Consider the following 14,659-nt stretch of genomic DNA (forward strand, 5'->3'; position numbering starts at 1 on the left):
TATTTGCTCTGACTTCTTTGCATCAACGAGCCGGGGGGAGGGGGGCAGAAGGGTGGGGATATGTCGCAATGTGGGGACCCAGTACCCCATTTGCCCACCCAGTTACATGTCTCAATTGACACAGCAGATGGGTGAAGGGCAAGGGAGGCGTGTGAGTGGCACTAGAGGCGACTGAGGAGCAGGGCTTGGGTTGAGGGTGGACAGAGGATCTGATGAGGGGTACGGGATGCAGTGAGGGGCGTGGGAGAGGGAAAATGGTCAGTGAACAGGAGTGCAGTCAGGGGAGATAGTTAAGAACGGGAAACAAAAGAGGGTCAGTAAAAACAGTAAGAAGATCAGGGAAGATGATGAGAAACAGGGAAGTGTGAGGGCTGTCGGGGGATGGTAAGGGTCATGCAAGCCGGTGTGGGAAGGTGATACTGGCTAGGGGCAAGGTAGACTGGTGAGGGCACGCAGGATTGGTGAAGGTTGGTGGATGAGGGACAGGCGGGTCGATTAGGAGCAGGGCAGGTGACCAGCAAAGGAGGAGGCTTTCAGGCAGAGTATATGAGGGAAGAGAAAAAGAAGTGGGTGAGTGCTAGGGCTAATGGGGGGAACACTATTGAGTGTGATGGGGAGGGTACGCGAGGAGCCTCTGGAGTGTAAGAGAAGCAGTTAATCCACTAAGAGGTCCCTACATTCTTTGCTATTAAGTCGAGAGTGGGTGGTACTATGATAATTATATGGTGCACTGTTAATCAAGGACATTGGGAAATTCTGGTAGGTTTTAGAGCAACAGTGAATCTTTGAGTGAGTTCTCTTCTCCCAAATTGTGCTTTGACTAGGATCACAGATTTTGTTTAACCGAGTTATTCATGGGGGCGTGGTAAGGACGAGCAGGGCATTGGGCGTGCTCCCTCTGAGCTCCTTGCAACACTGGCCAATGTGGGGCCAGCGTCCGCTCCGCTCCCGCCAGATTTATTTATTTATTTATTGTACATTTGTAAGGCTTTGTACATCAAGAACTAGTGTTTCGAAGTGCCCACAGGGCAAAGGGGAGGGAACATGGGAACGAAGGCAAATAAAATAACTGATGAACAGGAAAGGGGCGGTCCTACTGGGCCTTGTGAGCATTCAGAACATGCAAGTGCAGGGAGAGAGAGAAGGGGCAGGAAGGGGGGTGAGTGCTAGGAGTTCCACAGAGGGAAGTACCAGAGCGCCCTGGAACTCCCAGGAGGTGGTGGGTGTCTCTTTAAGAAACAGATGCACCGGGGCTGGGACGCTCGGCCAGTTGATCGGCGCGTGACTCCCGACCCGATCCAAGATGGCACCCGGCATTGCACGACTCAGGCACATCGTGAGGAGCGCAGCATGGCTTTCTCCCCCTACCACTGTTTAATGCACCAGAGGGCTGTGGGGGCAGCAATGGACTGCTGACATCAGTGACACCCTCCTTCTGGATACGGACAGAGTTATTTGAGGGTTTTGCAGTGTTCCCCACCTATGAATCCTGGCCTGCACAGAGGTGGCCCTCTGAGCCCCTAGTTACCTGATGGGTGCACAGTGGTGAGTGGGGCCTGCCGCCAATTATTCTCTAGTTTGTGACCCCCTAAATTGCTGATGGTGGCCTATTAGCCTGGCGATCCTGACACTGAGGACGATCGTTTAGCCCTCACAGCCTATATCTTTTGCTTGGTTCTATGATATTGGTGCGGGCCCGCAGCTTACACCTCTGGTATGGCTGAACCCTCAAATCTTTATTGTGATCAAACAACTGCCATGATATCTGCAAAAACGCCTAAAGGGTGGGCGGGGGGGGTAAATGCAGAGACGTGCTAACCCTGATGCAGAACCAGAACGAGTCCAAGAAAGCGGAACTGCTGGTGGAAGCCCAGGTCTAGCCAGGATCTGAGGCGGAGAAGGATGAGCTTGCCACAAAGTCCCACCTCCTGCAAATCTTCTCAGACCTCAAAAAGGAAATACAGGGGATTGTGGGAGAAGTCACACGAATAGTGGATTCCATTGATAAACGAGTGAGCTGAACTGAGCCCCGCAATGATGACCTTGAAACACCACATGCAAAGCTCCATATGAGGTATCTCAACTAACGTCCCAGGTGGAGGAGCTGCAGTCCCTGCAGGCTGCAATGCTTTTGAGGACGGAAGACCTGGAGAACAGGTAACAGAGGAATAATGTTAACTTCCAAGGCATCCCTTTCACAGATCCTGGGCTCTAGCCTGAGAGACTATATTGAGGATTTGTTCAAATCCCAGCTTCAGTGGCCGGCGGACAAGGGTGTTGAAGTGGACAGAAACGGGATAGAGGTTATTCCACTGCTCAGCTGCATAACACTTGGCTTCCTATAGTTCTCACCAGAGTCCACTATTACTGTGCGAAAGAGTACATCATGGTCACAGTCATGGCAAGCTGGGAAAGGACCTTCAAGGGATTTAAACTTCTCTTGCTGCAGGACCTTGCATCGTTGACGCTGGTGAAAAGGAGGGCCCTCTGTGAATTTACATCTTGGCTAAGAGAAAAGGACATCCGCTATCAATGGGGCTTTGCCAGTGCACTGATGTGTGAAGTTAATGGCAACCGAAATACTGTTACGCCCATTCAGGAGTATTTGTTACTCAGGAATCCTGCTTCCGGGTACTCCTCGCCTATTGGATCAGTCAGGGATCAATCTGAAGACAGCCTGGCCCAGCGGGGGTCAAAGACTAAGGTCACAAGATCTCAGGGGCACAGGAAGCTGAATGGGTCAGGTGGGATGTGTTTGCCGTTCCTGTATGACGGGTCCCTCAGGCTGGTTCGTGGAGCGTGAGTGGGTGGGGGGATGACACAGAGGTGGGACAGCGTAAAGCCGTGAACTATTGTTTCTTTTCCTGTGTCTTTTGGGGGGTGAATTGATGGGAGGTTGATTGCGCATATGACTGAGAGTGGGGGCAGTTGCGGGCAGAGCCCATCCCACCCCAATAGCCATAGTTGCCGGGAGGAAAAGGACGGTTTGGTTGGTTGGGGATGGAGGTGGTTGTTGGGGTGTTTTTTTAGGCTGTTTGGGGATTACGGTTTGATTTGTTTTCAGGGTTTTTCAAAGTTATTCTGGGTGTATGTCTTTTGTAAGAGTTCTGTTTTCTGTATGGTGGTAGGATCTGGTATAAGGGGATGGACTTATCAATCAGGGGGTGACAGCTTGTTGTGAACTTTGTTCTCTGCCTTCTGTGCCAGAATGTCGGCAGGGGAAAATTATAAGCGAGTGACCCTGAATATTCAGGGTTAGAACTCTCTGGTCAAGAGGAGGCCGTTACTAAGAAGGCTTCAGGGGACTAAACTAGGTATAGATGTGATTATTCAAGAAACTAATTTGTTGCCCCAACGTGGCCTTGTTGCACATTCTGAATGATGAGATAAACGCTGGGGGTAGCAGGCGCTTGCTCAGTACAGAGTTGATGCTTGTGAAGAGGGACTTGTCCACCAAATGGGGGTCAGAAGAAATGCCAGCATTGGCCAAATGATTGAAGGGCATGGACTACTGTAAATACTGGAAGAAATGATATACAGGCACAGAGGATATGGAGGAAATGGGACCTGATGAAATTAGAGGAGACAGGCAACCTGAAAGTGGCACAGGGAAAGGGCAAAAGAAACAGGGTGGTCAGATCCTGGCCTAGAATATGTGGGGAGGGGAACATCTACTTAAGTGTAGAGGAGCAGCTGCATGCCTCTGCAGGAAGCCCTGCCCCCTTCCTGCCATATGTTGGAGGCCTGAGATCGTGCCATGTTTGACACCTGCCATTGTGCCAATACCGCCGCATGTGTTCGACTGAAGATACCCATTTAGACAACCCTACCAAACATATCCCCGAAGTGATGACAACCTAAGGGAGGAACTCCCTGAAGGAATATGGAAAAGAGCAAAGAAAGAAGTTGGTGACATCACAAGAGACATATACGATGTCTCGAGATACTGGCTGAAGAAGATGTATGGATCCTACAGAAACTAATGACAATGTAAAGGATCAAGTGAGCTTTAAAATACGACGAAGATTACACATGCATGAAGTGCTACAGAAAATCAACCATTCAATAATTGTACAGCTGCTGAAATGCAAGTTAGACTGATCATCATAGAAGCTGGCTAGACGTAGTGAATAGAATGCAGGCGGAGCAACTGTTGTATAGAAGCTGGACATCGGTATCATGAATTAAGTAAGCCAGGACTCATGAAGAGGGAAGGGAAAACTGTGTCACGGTAAGAATAAGCAGAATCGTGGAGCTGCATGGCAAGGTTGTCTGGCCTGGAGTCGAGACTAAAGCAGCCAAGGTCAGCTATCTATTCTGGAAAGGAGCAAACGTGTGAAGGATGAATCATCCCTTGTTACGTTGCAAAGAAGGAACACCAAGAGTACCAGGTATAATTCATTTAGAGCATTTCAAACCGGCAAAATGGACCAAATCGTGGTCTCCTGTTACATGAGCTAAGGATGAAAATAGATTTTGATGTTGGAGTCCCAGAACACGATAGTGAGTGCTCTCACTCCCATGTATTCTAAAGACAAGGATACTTTGCAAGGCCAAGTTCAAAGACAATCTCCATGGCAGAAGGAATGGCGATGAGAGATGCTTGGCTAATTGGGTGGGGAGGTAGTGCCATGCCCCATCTCCTTGCATCTGGATTTGAGCTTACATACTGCTAAGTGAACCGAATGTTCCAGACCTGGCACAAGCGTGCCAACCAATTATATTAGTCCATATATCGAAGGACCTTATAGTAGTTTGAAGACCAATGAGAAACTGTGTATCTAATGTTTCTGAAGATTACATGTTTTAGAGGTAGGCATATGTGTCCACCTGATAGTGGACAGCCAATCACAATCCTGGTTCCTATAGAATGTGTACTTAGATGTTCCCCTTAGCGAAGCCCGACCCGTGATAGGTTTTTCATTATTGCCACATAGTATGACATCACCTCTGACGTATTTTTAATATATAAACTATGTTTTGTGTAAAGATCGCTGAGAGAACCTGAGCGTACGTCCATTGATGTTGTTTGTAAACTCCCTGTTTTAGATAATTGTTAATTAAACAGTACTTTGCCATCTTCCTGAGTTGGTTCGGTTATTTGGACTTGGGTTATTCTGTGTGATCCCATCCATTACATGCACGTTCCTAAAGGCCCTAAGCTCATAAGGTCTGTGCACTGGGGGGTTGGGGTGAGGGATGGGCTCGATTGTAACTGTAGGAATTGTATCTATGATGAAGAGAAGACTGGTGTTCTGACTATCTATTTTTGTTTGGTTTAATGATAAAATAAAAAAAAGTTTTATTAAAAAAAAGAAACTATTTGTTGTCACAGGACCAAGGCAGGCTGAGCTGTTGGGGCTTAACCCTTGCAATATTTTGGCTCGGTTGGCTGTAGAAAACAGGGGACTGCAATTTTAACAGCGAGAGGCATTGCTTTTGTTGAAGGGGTGTTTTGAGGGATCTTGATGAGTGTTACCTCCCGGCGAAGGGGACTTTGTGGGGTCATAATGTTACGCTGGCCTCCCGATACTTTCCAAATGATAATCAGCCCGATATCTTAGTGGCGCTCCTCACTATTCTTCCAGCATATGCTGAGGGCTGCCTAGTATTTGGGGGTGATTTTAACTTGGTGCCAGACCCAGGGATTGATAAAACACTGCCATCCTCAGCTGCGGACTATGGGAACTCCCTTGCTTTTTTGAGGGTCCTGCGGGACCTGGGCATCATTAATGTTTGTCAGTTTCTTCATTGAATGGATAGGGAATATATCCAATACTCGCATGTACACATGGGCTCCACACACACATCAATTTACTTCTGTTCTCGGCTTCTTTGGTTCCTTTTGTGTCAGAGTCCCAATCTATGTAACACGTTCCACAGTTCATTGTGAACTGCATTGTGTGTTAGAGGTTTACAGCTGGGCATACACTGAGAACAATCAGGGAGTAATGCCTCAACCAAATGGTCCATTTCACATTTGCATATCGATTACGTTGATATGCTGCAAACATGTAACGGATACAGGTATCTATTCGTGTGGGTGTGTCCCTTTTCTTGGTGGATCGAAGCCGGTCCTTGTACACCTCCTGATGCCAGGTTTCTAGTGCATAAAGTATTTCCAAGATGGTGTGTGCGCGAAGAATTGAGGTCCGATAATGGGCCATGTTTTGTCAATGATCTATTTGAAAAAAATTGGACTTTTATTGAGTATAAAACATAAGTTTTCTTCTGTTTATCATCCACAAGCAAATGGAAAATGTGAGAGACTCAAGGGCCTCCTAAAAGAGAGGATAGCCAGGATCAGATTCACTTTGAAAAAGGGATGGCTATACTGTCCTTGTATGCCCTTCAAAACCTGCCAGGTTCCAACCACCATCTTATGCCCCATGAGTTAGTGACAGGGCGTCACATGAGGACACCTCGTACACCCCGTATAGAGTCAGGAGTAATGCCCAGAGTGTAGCACAGACTCTAGGTGATGAAATGCACGATTATTTGACATGTATGGCTACCAGTGTTTCTTTCATTGCAGATCAAGTCAAGCATTATAGGGAGGGGTCAAGAAACATGGAAGAGGACAGTCCAGTAACCAATCTGAGTCAATTATTGCGACTAACAAAGTTATATGTTGGAAACCAAGTGATTATAATGAATTTTACTCATAGATGGCATGAACCAGTGTTTCATTGGTTTCTGAAGTTATAAGGTCCTTCATTATATGGACTAATATTATTGGTTTGGCACGCGTGTGCCATGTCTGGAACATTCAGTTCAATTAGCAGCACGTAAGACAAGACCCAGGTGCAAGTAGCTAGGACATGAGACTGCCCTACCACCTAATTAGCCCAGGGTCTCTCATCACCCATGCCTTCTTCCATGAAATTGTCTTTGTACTTTGGCCTTGCAGAGTATTCTTGTCCTGGGAATGCACAGGAGTGAGGGCACTCACTCTCGTATCTGGAACTCCGAGCTCAAACCCTATTTCCATCCTTGACTCACATGACAAGAGATCACAATTCTGTTCATTCTGCAGCTTTTAAATGCTTTAACTGAATTAAAACTTGGCATCCTCTGTGTTCTTTCTTGCAACTTAATGTGAGAAGATTCATCCTCTGCACACTCGTTCTTCTTCAGGGTAGAGAGCTGACCTCAACTTCGCAGTTCTTGATTTCAGACCAGACAGCCTCTTCACGCAGCTCCACTACCCTGCTATTCTACTGCAACACAGCTTTTTATTCTTTTCCCATGATTCTTTGGCTTACTATTTCATGACACCAATGTCCAGTTTCTATACAATGGCGGCTTGGCCTACATTCAATTCACGACTCACAGCTGGCCTGTGTGATGACTTGGTTCTATCTTGAGTTTCACTGTATGACCATTGCTCACACTTCTGATTTCTGCAGCACTTTGGAAAGTGTAATCTTCTTCTTTTTGCACTTTAAGGTTCACTTGATTCTTCACTTCGTCATTTCTCCTCTAGGATCCATGCATCGTCTTCCTTGAGTATCTCGGGACATTGTGCACATTCTCTTATGATGTAATCAATTCATTTTTTTTAGCTCTTTCTCATATTCATTGATGGAATTCCTCCTACAGGCTGTCATCAACTTAAGAGTACATTCAATATGGTTGTCTTAATGGATACCGTCTTCCATATGCTCGCTGTATTATTCGTACAGTAGCTGAGGTTAGACAGGGCACGGTCTCATGGCTCCAATACAGGGGAGGTAGGATCTCCTGCTGATGTATACGTCTCCTCCTCTACACAACGATAAGCGGCTACTGCCACCGCTAACTTCTGCTTCCCCAACCCTCTCATCTTACCCTTCTTCACGCTTACCCTTCCCAGTGGAATACGGTATTTGTTTCTATTTATGTAAGAACAGGGTGTCATTTCAAACAGAAATATTTTACAGTGTAGGCAATAACTGCATTCGGAGGAAGTTCTTGGGTAAAATGTCTGAACGAAAGAGATTTGTAGGACTGGATAAGATATGCTGCGTGGTGACGTGGCAAGAGAGGGACTTGTACCTGGGATAGGACAGGAGAACTTCATAGAGTTTTTAACATGGAAAGCCTGAGTGAGAATTTATATATTTACACATTATGTAGTGTTGCCCTCTGGGCAGAATGCAGGAAAGGTGGGTTGAGCAGTTACTTTGGATCGGACTATGCAAGGGTTTGGGCTTTCTTCCATTTCTAGTAGGTGGTGTTTGAGCCTTGTGATGCCTCGTGATAAAAGAGATGGATTTGATGGCCAGCGGGAGACTATCCCAGTGGAGTGGGGCTAGTAGGGAAAAGGAGTGAAACAGGAGGAGGAACAGGGAGGAGGGTGCTATGGTTTGTGAAGACGAGTAATGGAGAGCCTGGGAGGGACAGAACAGTGATAAGTGATCAGTGATGTGATGGGGCGCAGGGCCATGAATGGATTTATAGACGAGTAGCAGAATTGCAAAGAGGAACTAGATGGGAAAAGTGGCTTGCATTGGAGGCAGCATGAACAATGACTTCCATCTTGGAAGAGTTTAGCATGGACAATGACTTCCATCTTTGAAGAGTTTAGCATGAGGCAGCATGAATGATGACTTCCATCTTGGAAGAGTTTAGCAAGAGGCAGTATGAACGATGACTTCCATCTTGGAAGAGGTTAGCATGAGGCAGCATGAAGGAGGACTTCCATCTTGAAAGAGTTTAGCATGAGGTAGCATGAACAAGGACTTCCATCTTTGAAGAGTTTAGCATGAAGCAGCATGAACGAGGACTTCCATCTTTAAAGAGTTTAGCATGGACGATGACTTCCATTTTTGAAGAGTTTAGCATGTGGCAGCATGAATGATGACTTCCATCTTGGAATAGTTTAGCAGGAGGCAGTATGAACGATGACTTCCATCTTGGAATAGTTTAGCATGAGGCAGCATGAACAATGACTTCCCTCTTTGAAGAGTTTAGCATGAGGCAGCATGAACGATGACTTCCATCTTGGAAGAGTTTAGCATGAGGCAGCATGAACGAGGATTTCCATCTTTGAAGAGTTTAGCATGAGGCAACATGAACAAGGACTTCCATCTTTGAAGAGCTTAGCATGAGGCAGCATGAACAAGGACTTCTATCTTTGAAGAGTTTAGCATGAGGCAGCATGAACTAGGACTTCCATCTTTGAAGTGTTTAGCATGAGGCAGGATGAACAATGATTTCCATCTTTGTAGAGTTTAGCATGAGGCAGCATGAATGATGACTTCCATCTTGGTAGAGTTTAGCATGAGGCAGCATGAACGAGGATTTCCATCTTTGAAGAGTTTAGCATGAGGCAGCATGAATGATGACTTCCATCTTGGTAGAGTTTAGCATGAGGCAGCATGCACGATGACTTCTATCTTGGAAGAGTTTAGCATGAGGAAGCATGAACGAGGATTTCCATCTTTGAAGAGTTTAGCATGAGGCAGCATGAATGATGACTTCCATCTTGGTAGAGTTTAGCATGAGGCAGCATGAATGATGACTTCCATCTTGGTAGAGTTTAGCATGAGGCAGCATGCACGATGACTTCTATCTTGGAAGAGTTTAGCATGAGGCCGTGGCCTCGGGAGGCCCACAGGCTGAGGAGGAGTGGGCCTAGGTCCGACCCTTGAGCAACACCCATAGAAAGGAGGGCTGAGCAAGAGACGCTGGTGTCCATGGAATTGCGTAGTAGAAGTGAGGGAGATAGGACACCCAATTGAGTATGGTGCCCTTGCAGCAAGACTTGAAAGTCTGATCTCCTCAAGCTGGCACATGAATTGCCACCCTCCTCCGATAAAGGGCGGGATCTCTGGAACTACTGCAATAGTGAGTTGGCGTTGTACAAAAGCACGGTAACATAACATTCCATACCATAGAACAGTTAATGGCCCTGAAGAAGTTGGGTGTTAAATAAAGGGCCCGTCACCCAAACTAGTCGGCTTGGTTTGCTGTCATTTCTATTAAAAAATGATCAATTACTTTACTATTAAAGTAGATGTTGCATTACAGCATCACTTGAGCATAGCGTGTGGTGTGTTGCCTGTGTGTGATAGTCAGCACTGTGGTAGATGTGTGATTTGTAAACATGTTAAAATACGTGTTTGTTCTCCTGATAGGAGGATGTTTTTTGCATTTTGGTGATGGAGTTATTGAATGTCTAAATAATGAAATGAAACTATTGCTGTGATGATACTACTTTTGTTATCGATGAGGAATTCACATTTTTTAGGAGACTCAATAGCTATGAAGCGAACATTTGTATGAAGTGATCATGTTTTTGTACGAAGTGGCGAATTGAATTAATTGCGCTTTGCCCATAGGGAAGGTCTTCTAGGCGCTATGCAGTGTAATTTGTGCATGCATGCAGAAGACAGATCCCACCCAACTATCTGACCAGCCTTAGTAAAAGCAGGAAAAGGTTTCACCCATGATCCTGTGTGCATCTCATGCAACAACAAGAAATGGCCAAGCCAACAGTTTGGGCTTTTTTTGTAGATGTGGGAGTGGCATTTGCCAGGCACTGCCATAATGGTGCTACCTGGCCATAAGATTGCAACAGCTGTACAATGGTGTTGTTACCTGCGTATATAATAGCAGTGCCTGGCAAATGCCCATCTAATACTTGTACACAAGCACAAATGTTGGCTTTGTCAATGCTTGTTTTAGCATAACTTCAGTGCAAGGGAATGCTATAAATCAAGTGGCGAAAGGCAGCATTGATTAAGGCATTTAATTATTACACCAGTAGCTAATTATAGCTGCAATTCAATGAAGACATTAACTCCCAAAAGCCTGCTCAGAAATAACACTGGCAGGCCAATCTTTGATGTTACTGCTTGATAGAGCAAGCTCCAAGAGATCCCAGAAGGATGTGTTTTGGATGGGGAGCAGCAGGTAGCGTGTGCGAATGCCCCTCCCCACATGTCATTTCCCGCCTGCCTGTACTCCAGTGCAATGGTTTTTGTTCACCCAAGACCCAAAACTAAAGAATATGTGACCTGAGTATACACTGGAGTGAGTGCTGTCAACACATGTGTGTGACATTCCAGGTAGCATTGGCTAAACCGGTGCGGTATATATATATATATATATATATATATATATATATATATATTTTTTTTTTTTTTTAAAACAAGTTGATTGATCTTGCCGAGATGTGCTGAAAAGCCGGCCTGTCTTGGCCAGTCTGTGGCATGTCGGAGAGCATGGGTCTGGCTCTGGTCACAGGTGCACTGGGCTGCTATAAAGCCTTTCAGGTGTGCTGTAGGCCAGTCCGCCTCTGGAGGATGTCTACTGCAGTTCCGTGTTTAAAGGGCTCCCAGCATCATTCTCCATTATCTTCCCGAATTTCACCCACAGGAATGCCCAGGTCGCATTCCTCACGCACCCACAATTGGGAGGGCTTCCTTTGGGTAGGGGCCATGCCCGTGAGCTGTCCCTTCCTGGATGTCGTAAAAGCTTTAATGACACCCTTACGCATTTCTTCCCAGGAGACACTTCGCACCGTGTACCCTGGGAGCCGCAGTTCCTTTGGAACAAAGTCTCTTAGAATTGTAAGCCGGGAACCATTGACCGGAAATGGCCACTCCACTCAGTGTGAGCATGGACACTTGAGGGGGGGGGCAGAATTGGCCGGCCCGCAATATTCGGGAGAAGTGGTCTATTGTCTCGCGAACAATGGAGTGCCTCTCACGTGGGCAGCCCCACGAAACTGACGACAAGCAGACGTCTGGACTTTAACAGACAGCCCAAATATATTCCCGAGACTCACCCAGACCAACCGATAAAAAAGGCCGCGACTGCGCATGACGCAGTGGGCCGCCTTTTCTCAAAGACCCTTGTCGCAGGCCACGTCACTCCAGTTCTTAGTTCACTGCAGTGGTCCCCAGTGCGAGAATACCACTTTCAGAAACTCAGCAGGTGCCCCAGCCCACACAGGGGACGCTAGAAGGGCAGCTGACATAGCGGGCCAGCCCTCTGGCCCCTTTTGCGTCAGGCTCCTCTCCCAGCGCGTTAGGGGGGTGGAAAGGGCGTGCGCCACAGAGCCCGGATGGAAACAGTCTGGCCTGGGGACAGTGCTTTAAGTGGGCCGGGGCCCTGCCGGTGCCCCCCCGGTCCCACCACGCCATGGCAGGACGCGACGGGAGATGCGCCCGCCAGTGTAACGTTAGGCAAGTGGACAGAAGTGCCAGCCAGCCACAGCATCGCTGAGGCTGGCTGGCACTTCTGTCAGTAACTGTAACTTCCCTGATGACCCCCCATCTGAGGGGTCATCAGGGAAGTTACAGTTCCTTTGTTTGCCCTCGCCAGGTCACTGACCCTCAGCGAACCTGCGGGCTCCATGATCTAATATGCAGATTAGATCACGGAGCCCGCGGGTTCGCAGAGGGTGAAAGGCGCCTCAGGCTCAGTGATCTATCTGCTCTGAGCAGAGATCACAGAGCCCGAAGCGCCTTTCTCCAGGCAAAGCTTTATAAAAGATGCCTTGAATTGTATACGTTTCAAGCCATCTTTTATAAACGTAGAAATATTTCTATGTTTATAAAAGACCGCTTGAAACGTGCACAATTCAAGGCATCTTTTATAAAGCTTTGTCGATGGACAAAGCCACCTCGGGTTTTGTCCGTCCTCAACACTTTATAAAAGATGGCTTGTACGTTTCAAGCCATCTTTTATGAAGATAGAAATATGTTACAAATGTCTATGTTTATAAAATGTGGCTTGAAAAGTACACAAACCATAGTAAGGTAAGCACACAAGTGTGCGTAACTTACTATGGTTTGTACACTTTCAAGCCACCTTTTATAAACATAGAAATATGTAACATTGCTATGTTTATAAAAGAAGGCTTGAAAAATACACAAACCATACTAGTACGCATACAAATATATAAATGCTCTACTATATCTATATATTTGTTTGCGCACCCTACTATGATTTGTGCACTTTTAGGCCACGCCCACAGCGCATGCCACGCCCCCAAACGAGGGCCCCCCCTCAATTTCTTACCCCACTTAAAGCACTGCCTGGGGAGGCACATAAAGGGCCGGGGGTGAGAGAGCTAATACTCTTTCCAGCCCAGGCAACAGCAGCCACCCTCCATCCCAGACTTTGAGTGCATGAAAGGGATAACTGATAACATTCTGGCTATGTTTCTAAAATGTGATTTTCTGCCGCAGGCGGAGTTACAAAGGCGGTCCTAGAGAAGGAGGCACGCTGCGGTCTTGCCGTGAGCTATAACCACTGGCTGCATCAGCCAGGATGGGGGAGACGGGCACTGATACCACTTGGGACGGTTGGGACTCCTCAACATCTGATGCAGTGGCCTTGGGTTCGCTACATTGACTAAATGGGAGTGACTGAACTGGCAGTCGGATACCAGGCCGAGTGGAAACCGAAGTGAGGAGAGCTCACCGGTTTTAAAATGAACTATGTAACACGGGAAGGGCAGAGCCACCCGGAAAAGTATTTGTAGGCTAGGAACACTTGGGCCAGAGCAGGGCTAGGACCGCCCGTTAGGATGACTCCAATAAAGTGACCATGTGTTTTCCCATCAGACACCTGGTGTCTGTCTAATCATGTGTGGAAGCAACGTGGATGATGTATTCCTGTGTTTAGGGGGCTGCAGTGGGGGTTAGCCCCGGTATGTGAACAGACCACCAAATACTGTGGAGTTAAAGCCCCGGGGTTCAGGGCTGAAACATGTGCTATTAGTTAAGATATTGAGTCAAAGCAAAAGCAGCATAGTAAGCATAAGAGATGGTAACATTGTTACGGCCCTCCCCACTGGGCCATAATGAAATGAAGTTGTCTGTTTCCACTGGACCGGGGAGAGGTAGAGCACCTTGCAGTGGGCATTATGAAGGTGAAATGTGGTGAGGCAGCTCGACTTGGCAGCCTGCTCCTCTGTATAACACGGCTCCAAAAAAAAAACAAAAAAAACAAGGGCCATTACCATGATTTAAGGACTGTTACCAGCACGCATAGCCCGCCACGGAGGGTTTTATTACCATTAGCATCCCAGGGTAACTTCCAGGGTGCAAGGGCCAATTTGAGGGTGAAGGATGGGCCATGGGCATATTGTGGCATTTCTTTTTACTCTAGCAAAAGCCTACAATTGGTATGGTTTTCCGATACTCGACTTCTGCATATTGTGGTTTATGAAGTAAGACAAGAGAATGAGAGGTAGAAATTGAGATAAATCAGTGAGGATCAGAGGTGTGGGATGTATTTACCCATGCATCCGAGCCCTACCTCAAAACTGTGCAGTACTGACATGAAAACATCATGATGGCCAGAGCTTCCTAGAAAATGCCCAGGGAAGTGCATGAAGAATAGGCTGCCACCCATTTTTGCCGATGTTATGGGCACAGAAGGACACTGCCTAAAACCACCATTGGACTACCCACACAGTAGTCTGAAACCATTGGGAATGGCAATGCTGATTGCCAAAAGCAAACCCATAACTGTTGGGAATTCATTTTCTTGAATCCCAAAAAGGGGTGCAGTACCAGTACTCACCACTATCCAAAAGCCGGCATTTTAAAACAACACCAGATTTTACTTTTTGTAGAAAACTGAATAAATGAACCCAAAACATGCCAAAGAAAGACTTACTGAGAGGTGGATCCAATGTAAAGTTATATTCTGAAGT

Source organism: Ambystoma mexicanum, chromosome 14 (assembly GCF_040938575.1).
Source record: "Ambystoma mexicanum isolate Mex_15411 chromosome 14, UKY_AmexF1_1, whole genome shotgun sequence".
Taxonomy (NCBI): domain Eukaryota; kingdom Metazoa; phylum Chordata; class Amphibia; order Caudata; family Ambystomatidae; genus Ambystoma; species Ambystoma mexicanum.